Source organism: Pungitius pungitius, chromosome 2 (assembly GCF_949316345.1).
Source record: "Pungitius pungitius chromosome 2, fPunPun2.1, whole genome shotgun sequence".
Lineage (NCBI taxonomy): Eukaryota > Metazoa > Chordata > Actinopteri > Perciformes > Gasterosteidae > Pungitius > Pungitius pungitius.
In genome coordinates this window covers 25776143-25794600 of record NC_084901.1, presented here as the reverse complement: position 1 = coordinate 25794600, position 18458 = coordinate 25776143, and the positions used below count along the sequence as shown (strand labels likewise).

The following is an 18458-nucleotide window of genomic DNA, read 5'->3' as shown; positions in this document are numbered from 1 at the left end:
TACAAATTAAGCCATACACACACACTTCCCCTCTCTCTCATGATCATCAGTGATAAGAATTAAGAAGGAATGCTGTTTTAACCGCAGAAAGGCTTAACCCGACAATTTACGGGGTAAATCTTTCCTACTTCTGGGTTAGGCCCCGCCCATTTTCTGGTTAGGCCCCGCCCAGTCCAAGTACGGATATAGATAATTCATATGGTTCAACAGATACAGATACAGATCTTGTACTCGCTCATCTCTATTAAATATTCTAGCAAATCCTGAGAATTCCCTTGATGCTGCAATGATTCACCCTACTCAGTTACCCATGCTTTAAACATAAATCAGCATTTTAAACAAAAGTAAATTAAATCTTACCAACCTACTCTGCTGTGGCTGTTTAAAAAGGGGAATGAGGACCTCTATACAGGTGCTCCACAATTACTGGGATTGCTGCTGGTGCACTCTGGGAAATGTAGTCCAGATTCAGCTCAATATACATATATTGACGATAATGAGTTAGGATGTGGTATGAATATAATTATTTTTTGTGTTTTCAGATGCGTAAAGGTAGTGCGTCAATGTAGAAATCAAAGCATGCATCTTTGCATGTGCTCAAATGTGTTGGGAGTAATTACAACCAATTAGCTTTGCTATAGTCAATCACACATGGCTTAGGAACCTGTGAATTTACAACTGTAAGGTTTGGATGAGAGGACCATTATAATCTTAACAAGTGATGATGGTCCTGATTGACTGCTCCGAAGGTGTGTCGAACTCGCGACCCGCTGCCGAACGGCTGCCCCGTCCGCCAGCGGAGTGCCTACCGCCAGCGGCCCGCGTCTCCCTCCCCCTGTCAGCTGTTGGTGCCTTCGTATGTGCCCAGCAGCCATATCTGGCCCTAACCTGAAAAGAGTTTAACACCCCTGCTCTATAGTGTACAAATTTAAGTCAATAACCTCAGCAAGAAGAGTAAACTGAATCCCTTTGTTCTTTAGATCAGCCGGACACGCGTATAAAAAGAGGAGAAACAAAAAAAAAAGTATGCTTAAGTCGGGACTCAAACTCACGACTCCAGCATCAGGGGCCGACAGTTTAGCAGGAGAGCAATATTCTCTGATAGGATTGCCGAGTCAAAAGGTCACTGAAATAGTATTGGTCACTCTCCTGCAAAATTACAGGGAATATTCTAGAGATGAGCCGGATACTCGGCTGAAACGAGTATCCGGTACGGATAAAGCACTTTTGCCGAGTACGAGTATTATACGAGTAATATGAGTCAATATCTGTGCTCGGATTGAATAAAAGTCCTCATTGGGTAGCTGTCTGTGTCTGCGTTCTGTGATTGGCTGGTAGTCACAGCGCCCCTCCACTACACACATACTGTTTGTGTTGCTGTGTCCCGCTCGGCTCACTCACACACAGAACTCCTCTCTCCCTACCTCAGTCACCAGGTTCGCGGGTCTTTCCCTATAAATTTAAACGATTTCTTCGCCTTTATTTTTTTTAACTTCGGTTTGTTGTTCTTAACTAGTAGAGTTCAGGTAAACGTGGTGCATGTTAAGACGTGGTGCTTAAGAATGCGACTCGCATTGCGTCTCTGCCTGTCGGAGTTTTTTTTTTTCAGTCGGCTCTAACCAGTTTTTTTTTTAACTTCACGCACTGACCTCTCTCTCTCTCTCACCCTCTCCCTCTCTGTCTCTCTTTCTCTCTCTCCCTCTCTCTCTCTCTCTCTCTCTCTCTCATCAGTTTTTTTTACCGTCTGCTGGCTCTCTTCACGCACTCAGTGTCTCACGTTGACTAGTTGTGTTGAATAACTAAATATTAATATTACAAATTAAGCCACACACACACTTCCCCTCTCTCTCATGATCATCAGTGATAAGAATTAAGAAGGAATGCTGTTTTAACCGCAGAAAGGCTTAACCCGACAATTTACGGGGTAAATCCTTCCTACTTCCTGGTTAGGCCCCACCCATTTCGGGTTAGGCCCCGCCCAGTCCGAGTACAGATACGGATACAGATAATTCATATGGTTCAACAGATACAGATACAGATAATGCTGTACTCGCTCATCTCTAGAATATTCACACTAACAAAATTATAACTGACTTCCTGTTTATTTTAGAGCATAGTCCTCAGAGACTTTTTTAAGTCTCCCTGTAATACATTTGTTAAAAAATACTTGTAGGTCAAACAGGGTGCCGGCGCCGCTTCGTCAAAATCTTCCAGGGGGCGCTGTGAGGGCAATTTTTCACTTTTGATCCAAAACTCCACATCAGGTCTGTAAAGGTCATCACGCAGGACACTCAGAGGTTTTCAAGAGTTTTGGAGTGTGCCGAGGCTCAGAAGATGTGCTTGAACTTTCATGCAAAGATTGCGTCGTCACGGCAACAAAGTTGGTCCAAAACTCCCAATTCTCACTGTGACTTATCATCATAGTCTTAAGGCTTATATTCCCAGTTTTGAGGTGGATCGGTTTAAAGGGCGAGGAGAGGGACATCTAACTGTAGAAATTTACATTGACCCAAGCCAATAGGTGGCGCTATACTTTTTCGAAAATCACTGCATGGCATTACTTATAGGCCTACACAGGCATCATGAATAAACATTTCTAGCCAGAAATATCAATGTTCCTTGGAGTTGTAACATTTTGCATTCTGTCCAAAATTGTCCAAACTGGACGAACGATCACGCCCAGGTAGTTTTATGAAAACTCTTGATTTGAATAACTTTTGACCCCACGGTTGTCAGGATCAACTTGCCAGATTTTGAAATGGATCGGATTTAAACTCTCGGAGGAGTTCGTTCGTTTGTAAATGCAAAAATTGAAGGAAAATGCAAAAATACAGAGAATCACTATAGCGCCCCCTAATGTTCAAATATTCTGAAAATATTTGGGGATGTTCTAGGACTCAATGTGATTATGTCCTGAAGATTTGGTGAGAATTGAGGTTAGAAAAAAAAGTTATAGGCCTTTCAATTTTTAGGACACACCCCTTACAAATTCATTGGTCCATAACTTAATAACAAAAAATGAGATATGAGCATTCTTTTAATAACTTTTGGTGGCATTGAACCAATGATCATTTTGTGACAATGACACATTTTGTGAGAATCGGACCAAGCGTCTGGGAGGAGTTCGCAAAAACGTGTTTTTCACAAAATTCAAAATGGCGGAAAAAAACGGTAGGTGCATTTGCATACCATAATTTACTTTTTTTGTAGAGCACATCCAAGAGCACCTGTGTGCAAAGGATCAAGTAAACCGGTAAAAGTAGGAAAAAATGTCCCCATAGGAATTGCTTATGGAGACGCTAGAGAGCACTTTTTTTCATCCCCTAATGGCACGACCCGAAGAATATATAAATTTTTCGCACTTCTGAAGCGCGTGAAAAAATTCAAGAGTTTTTAAACATGATGAAGTCCCCAAAAGTGCGATCGAAGTGGCGAAATAATAATAAGAATTCTTGCAATATCAATAGGGCTTTCGCCCGACTTTCAGTCGGCTCAGGCTCTAATAAAGCTGTGAGCAGCGATGAACGGGCCTTCGCCTCCCCTTGCAAAAAGAGACTAAAGAGACAAAATAAATTACTCTTGGGGCTGGTATTCAAACCTCAGTCTGTGGTTTCATGAACGGAATCCACTAGGCTGTTGCAGAGCTGCAAAAGACCTGCAAAAAGTAAATGAAATGTAGCAGAGACAGTTGGTGGAGATCGCAGAGTAATTGTTACGGGTCTCGGGCATGATGACCACAATAACAAAAAGATGTATTCCTGTAAAATAAAGGTAGAGTCTGAAGCGCAAGAATCACAGCAACACTTGTCTCGTTCTCCAGTTTGCGTCTGTATAATTGATTCAACACATATACAATTTACATCCAGTGCATTTTTCTTGTCCTGTATATCTTATAGATGCAGTCTCAATCAAGGTTAATTCCCAGAAATATCCACCTGTAATTACCTCAGCTGTTATTACTGCTTAATATAGTTCCAATTGACCAACTACATAAGGGACATTTCCACACCATATTGACTATCATAAACGTATACAACTCTTATTCACATATGGACATTGCACCTTAGAATGTATGTTAACTCAGCATGTACCAAAATATGTAAAACATGACAAATTAAATCACTGCCCCTGCATACAAATATTACATCCTGGATTCATTAAACACATTTTAAGTCACATGAGGAGTCTTATTAAATAAGTTGGGGCGATGTACAAAGTACAAAACCTAAATAGAGGTAAAAAAAAAGTATTTCCATGCCAGGAATCAAACCCTTGTCTCCTGCACCAGGGGCCAACACTCTGGAGATGAGCTATACACTCACCGTCCACTTTATTACCGCCCACAGAACTGCCGCTCACTGGATGTTTTTTCTTTTTCGGACCATTCTCTGTAAACCCTAGAGATGGTTGTGCGTGAAAATTCCAGTAGATTAGCAGTTTCTGAAATACTCAGACCAGCCCTTCTGGCACCAACAATCATGCCACGTTCAAAGTCACTCAAATCACCTTTCTTCCCCATACTGATGCTCGGTTTGAACTGCAGGAGATTGTGTTGACAATGTCTACATGCCTAAATGCACTGAGTTGCCGCCATGTGATTGGCTGCTTAGAAATTAAGTGTTAACGAGCAGTTGGACAGGTGTACCTAATAAAGTGGCCGGTGAGTGTATGTTCTAATACAATTTCACATTCGAAACGTCACTCAAATAGGATTGGTGCCTCAGGGAATACAGGGAATATTAATACTGAAATGAGAGCTAAAGAAGAAAATAAACGCAGTAGGTCACATAAGTTCTGTCGGATGTTCAAGTTACCCTGAAGGATGAGCGGAGAGCTGTCATCAGGGAGTTGTAACTCTTCCATTCATTGTAGAAGTAAACAACTTCTTCTTCTCTGGAAGGATCATTTTCTGCTGTGGTCCAGTCGACTTGGGTCTTTGCCATGATTTCCCACGGTGACGCCAACCTCTGCCGTGTGCTGGAAAAAAAAAGAAGGCCAAATTATTACATCCATCGACAGTTACACAATATGTAATGGAATGCTGTTGTAAGAACACGGGAAGAAGTCTTTTACAATTATGCAGACAGAACAAAATATACATAAAGAAATGCCATTCCGATCTCGCTGGAGTTGAAAGCCATGTGTCCCATGTGCCATTCCCATTGATGGCCTCAGACTGGTGGCATGACTTTGTACGGGGCATCTGAAAGTATTTGAGCACCAACGTGTATTATCAGAATACGATTAGGGCTGTCAACAGATTATAGACATTTAACTAGTTAATCACACATTTTGAAAAACATTTATCTTGATTAAAATATTTTTTTCTCTTCTAAACGCCCAATATTACAAGTAATGAGTTATCACTTTAGAAAGCGTGTATTTTAGACATTGGCCTCTCAACTCCAAACTACTGTCTGCAGACGGGTAGGGATGGGTATTGTTTTTTTTCCGATACTGGTGCCAAACCGGTGCTTTTAAAACGATACCTAAACAGATACTTTTTTAATTTTTTAAAGAACAAAACAATAATTTCTTACAATATATTAACTGTTTAAACAATACTGTAAATATAATTAAATAAAAAAACACTTCAAACTACAGCTTTTAACTTTTTAACTTTAAACTGAAAAATATATTAACTGTTTACAGTTTAGTCATTTTTTTGTTATCCGATCAATCTTGGGTACATTAATCACATAGATCAACTCGACAGGCCTAAATAAGATTCTTTCTTATTTAGACTTTATTTGGTTTTTCAATAATTTATTTATTGTGACTGTAAAAACGTTGTTTATTTAATAAAATGTAATTTGAGAACTTAATTCACGAGATTTGATTCCTAATAGAATCTTTGCAATTTTAATTGGGTGACAATTAAGAATCAATACATTTGTCTCGAAGTGTTCTAAGACACGCCCAGTGTAACCAGTTGTTTCAGATCGCCCACACCAGAATGTTTCCCCCATACCGATGTATCACATTTATAAATTAATAAGAGGAATTTATCAAGTGTTTAAGGACTGGCCTGTGCCGCAGTGTATAGAGCGCAGCTAATAGAGGAAATTTAGTGTTTTGCGCCATGGGGTTCGAATCATGGTCGGTTCAATCAATTTATATTTGTTTCTAAATGTAATGTGTAAGTGTATGGTGTACGTCACACCAAGACCGTAAGAAAACGATATCCATTTTTATCCAAATGTGTCGGCGCAAGAATGCAGCCTCACGAAAAACTAGCGTTACAACTGTTTGGAAGTGTTCTACGACACCAGGTAACCAGTTGTTTTAGATCCTACACCAAAACTTTTCTTTCAGCCATCATGTTCTGCTTTAATGCAATATATTTATTACATAAAGGGTGGAAAATCTGCGAATCTCCATAGCTCACTGTGTAGAGCAGTGGGCTTGTTGGCTTTAGGATGTTTTGACCGACGGGTTTCGAATCCCGATCGTTCCGATCTTTTATTAAATATATTTTCTTAAATTAATGTTTTCATACGTGGTTGTGATGTAGTGCTCACTTATACAATAATGAACGCTGCAATGGATTTGTGATGCGTTTTGTAGATTTTCAGCAATATGTTTGTGAATGTGTGACGAATCAGGAAACAGACACAGACACATCTGCTGCTGTCGGGTAAACACAAACACGCACGCGTAGGGAAACCAGTAGGTGTAAAAAACAGTAGGGGTGTAACACTGGTCGATACGAGGACGAAGCCAGGTAATAGTAAGTTATATTTACCACCACAACATCCGGTCTGATAGGGGGAAGTTGTCACAATAAGAGTCCAAATACGTTGTCAAAATAAGAGTTCAAAAGACTCATTCTTTTATTTAAGTCATAGCTGGCTCAAGCTATGCCAAACATCAGGAGCAGGAGACAGTATATAAAATGAAAAGAATGTATGTTTATTAATGTATAACCCTAACAGAAAGAACTTCAATGATGAACTGAAATAATATATCCAAAAACCATAAGGATCCTATGAGGTGGGCAGTCAGTAAGTCAGTGGTGTAAGTGTGGATGTGTGAAAAATGGTGTTATGCGTGTATGCATGAAGAGAATAGTTCAAACACAACTGAAAACGCATGGAGACTACAGCCGGAGTGAAGGCCGGGTCTGCCTCCTCTCGAGTCCCCCTCCATTAGTCATCAGTACAATGCCCCCACCCAGGCTAGGGAGACAGTTAGGTAGGCACACCACACACACTCATTATGTGTGTGGAGCATCACACATAGTGTACATATCTTCCTAATAGTGTATATCGTCCTAAAATAAGAGCATTAAATAACCTAAGGAATATAACATTCCGTTTGTGAACGTACACTTATTATATTGATTTTTTTTTACATAATCATTTTTTGAGGATTTTATAATGAATGTTGAATGACGTTGTTAAGAAAAAATATTATGAGAATATTATTTTAGCAATCATTTGGACCAAAGAATAACATATTTGATTGTTGGAATGCATTGATGCATTCCAAGTATTGTTCTTCGAACAGAGTGTGAATGGTTTGTCTCTGTGTGGCCCTGCGATTGGCTGGCGACCGATCCAGGGTGTACCCTGTCTCTCGCCCAAAGTTGGCGGGGATAGATTCCAGCCCCCCCCGCGACCCTGAGTACAGGATAAGCGGTTTGAAGATGGATGGATATTCCCTCTATTTTTGCACTTCACATTTATTGCATCAAAAACTATATTGACAAAGATAACTCTTAGTCTTAATATTATACCAACCTAAAGAATTAAACAATAAGATTTAAGAACGAACAGCTAAATAACTGCAAATAAATAGTCCCCACAGATCGCAATCTCTGCCCTGACAGAATGGTGGTCCAACCTATTTCAGTGACGTTTTGATTGCGCAACTCCAAGGCAGCCGAGCCATTGGGGGTGTAGGCTATAGCAGACATTGTGAACAGATATGTGTATTGGAGGGTGACAGGAATTTTGCTTTAAATTTGTTATTTAAAGATTTTGTACTTTATTCTTTGTTACTCAAATGAGCCTCTTTAGGCCTGTGTCCAGATGTTGGAGTAATACATGTCTTAACAAATTTTGCAGTTGACAAGTTGATCTTGTTGTCGACAGCTGAAGTGGATTAACCATTTTAATTGTAGGTTTCCAACCTCATACCTCAGCATCAGGGCCCTTTCTCAATATGCGTTCTTGTGTGGACTTTTGTTCTCGTGGACTCGTGAAACATCAGTACGAGTACTGTTCCAATTCTAAAGTCCGCATCTGGCCGAGAACGGTAATAATACTCGCCCCGCCCATTTTACCGGGCATGCATCGGAGCAGGCTTGTTTGTTCTTGTGAGAGCCAAATATCCCAGAATGCTTTTCACCTCAGCAAAAGTTTTTAAATACTACTTTATTTAAGTAACGTAATGTAATTTTATGACCTGAAGTTAGTTGTTAAAGCAAATATTTGTCAACATTCAGCCTTCGTAACAGTCTGCTCCGTGGATGGAGATGTGAGGTGTAGTTAACGGACAGTCAGCCCCTCCAGGACCGGGCAGTTAGCTCATCTCAGCCCGCACAGAGCAGCCTGTTTTCCGCTTGCTGTACGAGCACCACTACACTGATTATCAGCCTCTTGATGTTTGAGTAACAAGACAAACGGTATGTGTGTGTGCATTCAAATATTTTAGTATAATAGTTTTTTTTTTATACTGTATCCAACCTCCTCCTCCTAAAATGATAAAGCTATTATTTTATGACTGATTATATATATATATATATATATATATATATACGGTGCTCAATATTATATATACCATTTCTAATTTTAAATGAAAATGAGACAAAAGCTTAGAAGTAAAATATTTAAGTCAAAAACTAAATTAAAACGTATTAGCAAGATCAGCTGACGTGGTGACGTCATCAAGTCAGCTGCTGTTCCAATTCCGGAAATGACCATTCTCCGTTGTCCCGAACCTGCAAGTCAGGACTCCCGAGTCTATTCTCGCGGGAACGCAAGTCCATTCTCGCCGTCATAGGTATTGTGAAAGGGCCCAGGTCTTGCAATGAGATAATTGAGTCGTTTTGAAACAGATGGTGGAGACATGTGATTCCTTCTTGTTCCCATGTGCTGAAGGGTAGTGGGGATAAGTACAGCTGAAAAAGACTGTCAACTGAGTTGAGGAAAGAATCAGGTTTTTTCATTACCACATTTGCACCATTGTGGTGCATTTAATCAAGATTCTGTGCATTTAGGCCTCCCCTTATTTTCTTTACTACTAAAAGGTGTGACGCCTCACGCCCAAGTGAGGATTCAAACACAGGGGGACTAGCTTTAAACAAAAAGGTGGTTCTTTAATGATGAACACAAATAATAAACTATAAAAACCTCCCGAACGGGAACGAGGCAAAAAATCCACAACAGGGGTAGTCAGTCATTCAGGGTAATACATCAAAAGTCACAAGAGACACATGATGGCACGGATAATGACGATCTGACAACTGGACCGGGGAACACAGGCAAGTAAATATGGGTGGCATGATAAGCAATTGGATGCAGGTGGGTGGATGAGGCAGGTGAGGAGGCAGAGTGTAATCAGGGGAAATAGACACACAAGGTTAACAAGACGTTACAGTACCACCCCCTCTAGAACTGACTCCGGACGGCCCAGGCAGTCTGGGTTGCGTGTAGAAATCCCTGATGGTGGGGGTGGGGACCCAACTCCTCACCAACTCCTCACCTCTGGTGCCTATCGCACCCAGTTGAAATTACCGGCCCGGACCCCTAGGGCGGACCGCCAGCCACCGTTTAATGGTGTGGACCTCGCCGCTGTCAATGATCCGAGGAGCTGGATGGGGAAACTAGAGGGCTAGTGCTTACTGCACAGCAAATTTCTGAGTGATAAAAAACCTAGTGTTGAGCAGCTGGTGATAAAATCTGGTGTTAATTTACAAATAGTATATGCTTTATCACTTGTTTAGTGATAATGCAGAGTGTTTATTTTGGGTGTTCACACATGATCAACATCTGCGCATGTGCAGAGCATTTTCAGCGGGGCCTCACGATCCTTCTGATTTTTTGGGTTTTAAGCAGGAGGTGTCAGAAAAGTTACCACATTATAGATTTTGTAATTTGGCGAAAGTAACGTTATCTTTATTAGGGTTCCCTATAAGACCGTTTATATCTTTCATCCAGTAACTAACGTTACGGGTTAACTTCGTTCTGATGTTTTGAAATGTCATGCAAACGAGAAAGCAGCCGTTTAGCCGAATTAGCTATTGAAATCATATTTTCTTGTGTAACTTAGCGCCCTGGGGCTCGAGCGCAATTCGGCCGAGCACCGACGGAAACGGCGTGACTAAGAGACGAAAATGGACCTTAAAAAATAAAAACTAAGAATAAACATGCTAACTTTCATTAACGAGACGAAAATGTTGGTGGTGACAAAGTCACAATACTATTATTATTATTATTTTTTAATCGCGTACGTTATTACGGTGGTCCGTAACTGCGGTTATTAACGTCTCACGATGACGTCATCCACGGACTGCTCGGTCACTGTGGGGTCCCGGTGGTTCTTGTCACCGATACGGACCGCGACACTATGTTACGCTTTGGTGAGTGTGAGCTTCCTTGGTTTAGCTGGGCTGTTTCCGTTTAGCTAACTGTTAGCGGCTAAAGCGGAGCTCCATAAACCGATGTGTGCAGAGATGTTCATGCAGACCTGACTGCTCCGTTTTCTGGTGACGGTGCCAGCGTTTCGAGACACGCGCACTTCACACGCCACATCTCGAGAATACGATGTTAAACGGCCATCGTACGTTCGTTACCTAGCAACAAAAATTGTTTTGGCATAGGCAAGTGGTAGTTTTTCTGTGTGGGTATTAAACAGAATCTGTAGTAAAACACAAAGTGACCTATAGTAACCATATTGAGTCTGTTATTTTTCTTTTTCCTATGAAGGACAAGCACCTATTGGCAAACACATAAGATAACACCAGTGTGCTCACACTGTATTGTTGTCAGTCACATGCATCTGGTGACAAATACAATTCTTATTAGTTTACTGTATGAATTTGTATCTTAGTATCTTAGTAATCTTTCTGTGTCATTTTTGTTTGTATAAAATGTCATTCAAGTTTGCTTAACTTTTACAGGTTGGACAGTAAAGGCAAGAACACAATACATGGACACTAGAAAATATATAAAACTCAAAGAGCCATGCTTTATGGAGTTTGTCACTGAAGGTAAGTCTATAAATTAAGCTATATTATACAGTAAATGCACAAAGTACTTTGATGTCTTAATGATAATATTTTGGGGGGTAGTAATGAAGTTATTGATTTACAGCAAAAAAAGCATTTGCCATTCGAGAACAGACACCTGTTAAGGTAACAGATGACACCTCTACAGAAGTGGACGAGGATGTATTTCCTGAACTTGTTGCTGAAAGGGGCATGTGCTTTTGTTTACATACTAATAATGGTAATTATGTTTATACTTTTCTTGTCTTATTTTTAAATTGTGGTGATGTTTACATTTTTGCTAGTAATATTTGTATATACTATATACAGATTCCACTTCTGCACATGAGTTGTCCCCTCTTCTGACTGATGGGAACTCTGTCAGCAAGACTTCAACCTTTACTGAATGCAATGAAGGCAACAAAACGTCTGCATTTCATTCCAAAAGACCCAGGTTGGATGATTCTAAGCTTGCAAAAGAGGTTGGTAAGACAAGGGATTTAACCTAGCTTAAAGAAAATGTTCATCAATGTAAAAAAAAAAAAAGCTTTTGTATAGATTGTGTACATTTTGGTGTTGTCTGTTTAGACCATTGCAGACATCCTAAAGTGCAAACCTGGTGGTGTAGAAGTCATGCAGCACTATAAAGACACTGGAAATCTCTCAACCTCCAAAAGAAAGGAGATGATTAATATATTGGTTGCACACATGACTGAACAAGAAGGGTAAGCTTTGTTCATTTAATGTGTTAAGATCACTGTACTTACAACTTATTCAAATGTGACCCTGCCTGTGAAATACTATTAAATATTTATTAATAAATAAATACATCATCTAGTTGCTTAACCCGTGGTTTCTAAAGTGATCCAACATTACTTTTCCGCCAAGTGTACCAAGAACAGTTTTTATAGATGCTATTGTTTTTACCCCAAGTAAACAGGAGGTTTTGGTTTCATGGTGTATTGTTTATTATTGCAGAAGGATACCGCTTAAGGCCACAAGAGAGATGTATGCCCTTGGCATTATTACTCTCTTTCCAAACCTAAAAGATCCTGAAGGAAAGACAGGCTAGGTAAGTATATCTGCTTGTTGTTTAAGATGTTTGAAACTTAAAATCATAGCTTTTTAAATGTATTCATTTTCCCCAAATTTGTCTCTTTAACAGGAACAATACTATGACGCACAGAGAGGCACAGGTTTTATTATGAATCGCCTAAAGACGGTTCAGAGAAACACTAATTGTAAAATGCCCTCTCAATCAAATGAGAAATCTTGTGGCCCTAGAATGGAGGAAATGATCTGCCTTACAGATCAGCTAACAGGTGATGATTGCCAAGAAGCAATCTCACTGCTTAAACACAGCACTGATCGTGATATCATCTTCTGGAAGATGAAAGAAACTTTTCAGTACCGTCAGGAGATTGTAAAGGACCCAAAGTCGTCCACCTCCATCTTTCACATTTTTCCTCGATTCCGGGACACCAAGGGTCTGGTGAGTATTCATGCTAGCTGACTTAACAATCCAAAGTATTATATTTTAACTTCTCTGCTGCAACCTTCACCTAATATGAACAACTTTGAATTATGTTAACGATTAATCAATGATCTATTAATTGTCGATTAATACATTTGCAACTGACCTTGAGTTTTAAAGAAGCATGCGCCAATGAGCAGTTATAAACTGTCACTCACTTACAACACGTTTGGCAAGAAAGGCAGCAGCAGAGAAATTCTATGTTTAATATTATATTGTACAGCTCTGATCTTCAGTATAGCCTGAATACGAACCCATGTTGACTGGCCATTGGCTTTACTTTATCAGGACTTAATGTTGACTTCTTTACTGCAACTTTAAACTACCATATGTAACACAAATACAGTGAGCATTGACTCACTGTTTAGTTATGAATGTGGCATATCTTTCAGTACCATATCAGTGTAGATCAGTACATGATTTATGAACATCAGAATTTTTTTTCTGACTACATTTTTTTTTTTGTGCTAAAATGTTACCAGTGCTAATTTCTGATGTCATTATTTGGTAGTTGAAACAGTTTTTTGTTTGTTTGGACCTATTTTTTCTTCAGATACATCAAGACTTTGCTTTGATGTTTGGCCTGGAAGATTTTTCCAGATTTTGTGTGATTAATATGATTAAGGAGGCAAAAACTCTAAATCCATCTGCTACAGCTACTGAAATCTGCTGAAAAAAACAACGGAGACAACAGTAATGAAGGTAAAAGTACTTCACAGTTCTCTAGAAAATGCTACAATTTGTATTTATGAAAGCTAACAAAATGTTCTCTCTGTGTTCTGTAATTATAGAATGGGATAGTGAGATAGCATCCCTGCTTTTGCTGTTACACCTCCTTGCACCCCAACCTTCTGGAAGGAAGAGAGCAGCCAAGATCAGTGTGAGAGATGCTGTTGGTCGCCTCCTGAAATTTGAAAAGGTTAGCTTATGTTCTGAATTTTTTTCTTGAGCATAGCAAATATAACTGTAAACCAAACCATTAGAATAGTGAACTGTTATAACTAAAGGATGTAGGGTTTTTCTTTGTTTAAAAGTCTAAATTTGTGGTAAATATACAATGTTCTGATTTTAAATGTACACTGAAAAAAGTCAAACGTCGTGTCATTGACTTGAAGTGAATTTGTACTTTAGTTCAATTGAAATTTGTGATTTTTGGTATACACCAGGGTTTTTCAATTTGCCTAAAACTAAAACATATGCCCCCCAGAGTAAATGAACAGCATTACTTTTACTTAAAGGGTATTTTTTACTTTGAACTAGAAATTTTCATGTCACGTGACTATATGACGTCACCAAATCATCCTATATTTTGCCCGTCGTCATTACCACCCTGCTTTGGGAAGCTGAGCACCTTCTGCAGGACTAAAAAAACTTCTTAAAAAAGGGTAAGAGTTTGAATTTTTGTTGTTTTCAAAGAAATGTGTGTTTTCTATGGAAGCCCATTTCCGCCACAAAAAAGTGTTAGAAAGTCGAAAATATGACTTAAGAAAGTAGAAATATTGAGATAAAAAGTTGAATTAAATATATGATTATTACTTATGACTCCTTTGGTGCCTATTGGCGACTATTTGTCTAAGCGACCAGCGACGAATCCAGAGATCTGGTTTTATTGGAGACTTTTGTGGTATCGGACGTGTTGTTTTGCAGTTACTGTCCTCATCGAGTGTCACAGAAACCTCGAGGCTTGCATAAGTCCAGCTGCAGTTAGAGCGCAGAGGGGACAGACGTCACGTCCAGACTGACAGTCACGCGCGCATGCGCAAAACCGCCGCTGATTATGCAGCGTCTTTCCTCGTTAAGGAATTGGTCACACTGTTTCCATAAAGAGAATTTTCTTCAGAACTATTCAATCGTTACCAATCACGAGAAATACTGAATTACTACCCGGACTGTATTTTATCTCCCCATAACTTTGATTTATCTCGGACTCCGAAGATAATTTAGACTAGGCTCAAAGCGGACCACCAGACGTCCCTGTCCTTCCCTGTGGGTTATGAGATGTCAAGTGAGTGGATGCGTAGAACGTGTCCGTAGAACGTTTACAGTTCGGTAAAGTTGGCAAGATATTCAGATTCAGACTTCCCGGCTCAATAGCTCATCGGCGAGACATTGTTAAAAAACGAACGACACCTCTCTGTGACCGAAGTGACGTCAATAACCAGCTGCAAGGATCTTGAGCATGCGCATATCTTAAGTCAAATTTTTCGCGGTCTGGCAATTTTGACCGTTCAAGTCATAATTTCGACTTTCTAACCCTTTTTTCACAAAAAATTGAAGGGTTAGAAAGTCGAAATTATGACTTAGGATATGCTTATGCGCACACCTTGCAGCTGATTGCTGACGTCACTGCGGTCACGGAGAGGTGTGGTTCTGTTTATTAAACCAGCGTTGCCAATTCCTCAACGAGGAAAGTCGCTGTAGGATCTGCAAGCTGCGGGGTTCCTGTGAGACGCGCTGAGGACTGTAACTGCAAAACAATCCTTGCTTTCACGTCAGACCCCACAAAAGTCTCTAATAAACCAGATAATGTCGCTGGATTTGTCACTAGTTGCGGTTGACAAAAGACGCCAAGAGGGTTTGGAAAGTCAATGTACCAAACTACAAAGGAGCCTGCGCAAATGTTACATCACTCTCAAATCATTGTTTCGACTTTAATTTTTTAATTTTGGGGCGGCTATGGGCTTCCATAGATTAAAGTACTGAGTGATAAGAATTCCTATTCATTCTTATATGTCCGTATAATGAAGCGTAATACAATACCACCAGGCTTAGGCATAATAATATAATAAATTTGTCTATAGTGACATGGGTAATGCTGAAAACTAAACCACATCCTTTGTGTTTACAGGTTTGCCGTTTTTCCTGAAAAGGCCATTCGGTAAGTCCCAAAATAAACAACTGTTAATATAACTTGTATTTAAATTAGGATCTAAAACCCCAAATAGAAATGAGACACAGTAGAGAATAGCTTTGAACTGGGTTCAGATGTGTACTTGCTAATGTAGTAAGTAAATGTAATCAATAGTTAATTTTGGAAATTAATAAACAGTATGAACATTTAATGACTGGTTCTCTTTTATCTTTTAAAATGTTGTATATTATAAAATCTCGAATTGCAACCACCAACATGAAATCAAAAGGGATATCAAGAAGTTACCCACCAATGTAATGTAACTTTATTTTTACAAGAGAACAGTTGAATAAGTAAAATAGCAAGTCCTTAACTTAGCTTTTTAAGTTATAAGAGAATGTTTGTGCTTATTGTGCCAGAAATCAGTGTGGTGTTTAGTGTCAAGTATCACCCTAATTACTCAATCCAGCTTTTGAAGTGTGCAGATTTCAAGGATGGTGGGATTCAAAACATTCATGGAGACAAATTATTCTACTTATAGTAAGAGTTATTAGTTAGTCTGGAAATTAGTCAAATTAATATCTACTCTATTTGAAAAGTGTTGCTTTCCTGCTAAAGAAACGACTGACAACACGCATGGTGTTTCTATAAATGAGATGCAAATGTGCCATTCTACCTTTTTTGCATTAGGTGGCAAATGGGTAAGGAGGTTCATTTTTTTCTGCATTTTTTTTCTTTCCTAGTTATCCGATGAATGTGGAAATGCAAAGATTGTGGTACTTCTGTTTCACGAAGATCTGAGCTTCTGAAACATTATAAGCTTGAACACAGACATTATGGACGTCGCCGTACCTATCCCTGTATTACTGCCAACTGCCTGTGTGCCTGCAAGACTTGGAATGCACTTTTAAGCCACTTGTCAAGAGGCCATCAGTCCTCCACACATACTGAACTGACCACACTTAAATGTCTCCTATGCAACTGCAATGAACGTTCAACTTTAAGGGACTATTTTCAACATATCGCCAAACATTTGCAAAACAGTGAAACGGTCTCTTGTGTGTTTCAGGGGTGTTCGTACAAAACAAATATATATGGTTCGTTTCGAACTCACAGAAGCAGAAATCATAAGGGTTGTTCAGTGAGTGACTTAAAGCATGGGATACTTGAAAAACACAGGTGAAACGTTGATGTTTCTGTTGATCATTCTGACGCTCCCCATATTGATAGTGTTGGTACTGAGCCCTCAGATGACTTAAGCTCACAGGACTTTAATGATCCTGCTTTAGAGATTCACGATTTAAATGACTTGCCACGTAATGTTGAGCTCAAAGTTGCTTCTCTCTTACTGAAGCTAGAACATATTTATCTTAAAAACATTTTACGATTGTAGAACCTGTAGAATTTGCGCTTGACTCCCCAAAAAAGACATCTTTTCAATACATCCCTATACTAAAATCTTTACAGCAGATTTTAAATTGTGACAGTTTTTTGGATAACACGATTAATTTGAAAACTCCCCATCAAATTCAGAAAGATTCAGTTCACTACAAAGTCATTTTATGACAGTATTAATTTCAAAGAAAATTTGCAATTTTCTCAGGAGGGTGCAATTTCAATTATTTTGTATATTGACGATTTTGAAATCTGTAATCCGCTCGGTACCTCCAGAAAAAAACAAAGTCTGTGGGGTATATTGGACATTGGGAAATTTAGCTCCTAGTTGGCACTCATCGCTGTGTAATATATATTTGGCTGCACCTATTCATAGTGACGATGTCAAGTGCTATGGTTATGACAATGTATTGAAGCCTTTAGTCAACGATCTTATTACGTTAGAGCAACAAGGACTGTTTTTTGCCATTGTGTTGTAGCAGACCATCTTGGGGCCCATGGTATTGCAGGTTTTGTGGAATGTTTCTCAGGAAAATATGCTTGCAGATTTTGTACGGCAGAAAAGGTAGACATACAAACAAAAGAAGTCAAGTCAGGGGCATTTTGTCTAAGAAGAACCTTCATACTTCTCATCTTAAAGCTATTGAGGAAAATTCATTAGCTAGTCATTTTGGTGTAAAGAGGAAGTGTGTGCTGGAAGTGTGTGCTGTCAGAAAATCTGTCCTATTTCAATGTGACGCAGAGTTTCGCCCCAGATATAGTTCATGACCTCTTTGAAGGAATTATACCTGTTGAGATTGCTCTTTGCCTTACTGTGTTAATTTCAAAAAAAATATTTTACGTTGGCCAATCTGAACCAAGCAATAACAACCTTCGCATTCAAGTGGACTGATAAGACAAACCGTCCTCATTGTGTGCCCCTAAATTTCACTGCAAAAAGAACAATTGGAGGAAATGCACATGAGAATTGGAGCCTACTGGGATTTCTTCCTCTCTTCATCGGAACCAGCATTCCTTCAAACGAACCAGTGTGGCAAATCCTCTGTGACTTAAAGGACATTGTAGAACTTGTTGTAGCACCTGTTCACACTGAGGTCTCTATTTCTTATCTGGATTTCAAGATATCAGAACACAGGACAGTGTTCCAAGAAGTTTTCCCTAGAGATGAGCCGGATACTCGGCTGAAACGAGTATCCGGTACGGATAAAGCACTTTTGCCGAGTACGAGTATTATACGAGTAATACGAGTCAATATCTGTGCTCGGATTGAATAAAAGTCCTCATTGGGTCTGTGTCTGCGTTCTGTGATTGGCTGGTAGTCACAGCGCCCCTCCCCTACACACACACTGTTTGTGTTGCTGTGTCCCGCTCGGCTCACACATACACATAACTCCTCTCTCCCTACCTCAGTCAGCAGGTTCGCGGGTCTTTCCCGATAAATTTAAACGATTTCTTCGCCTTTATTT

The 18458-nt window shown here is 39.5% G+C and overlaps 1 long non-coding RNA gene across 1 annotated transcript; it reads left to right on the top strand.

Moving 5' to 3' along the window:
* The first annotated feature begins 11826 nt into the window (after positions 1-11826).
* On the top strand, positions 11827-12683 carry LOC119210685 (uncharacterized). Its single transcript, XR_009942698.1, has 3 exons — positions 11827-11937; positions 12191-12284; positions 12378-12683. It is a non-coding gene; the product is annotated as an uncharacterized LOC119210685 (long non-coding RNA).
* The last annotated feature ends 5775 nt before the right edge of the window (positions 12684-18458 follow it).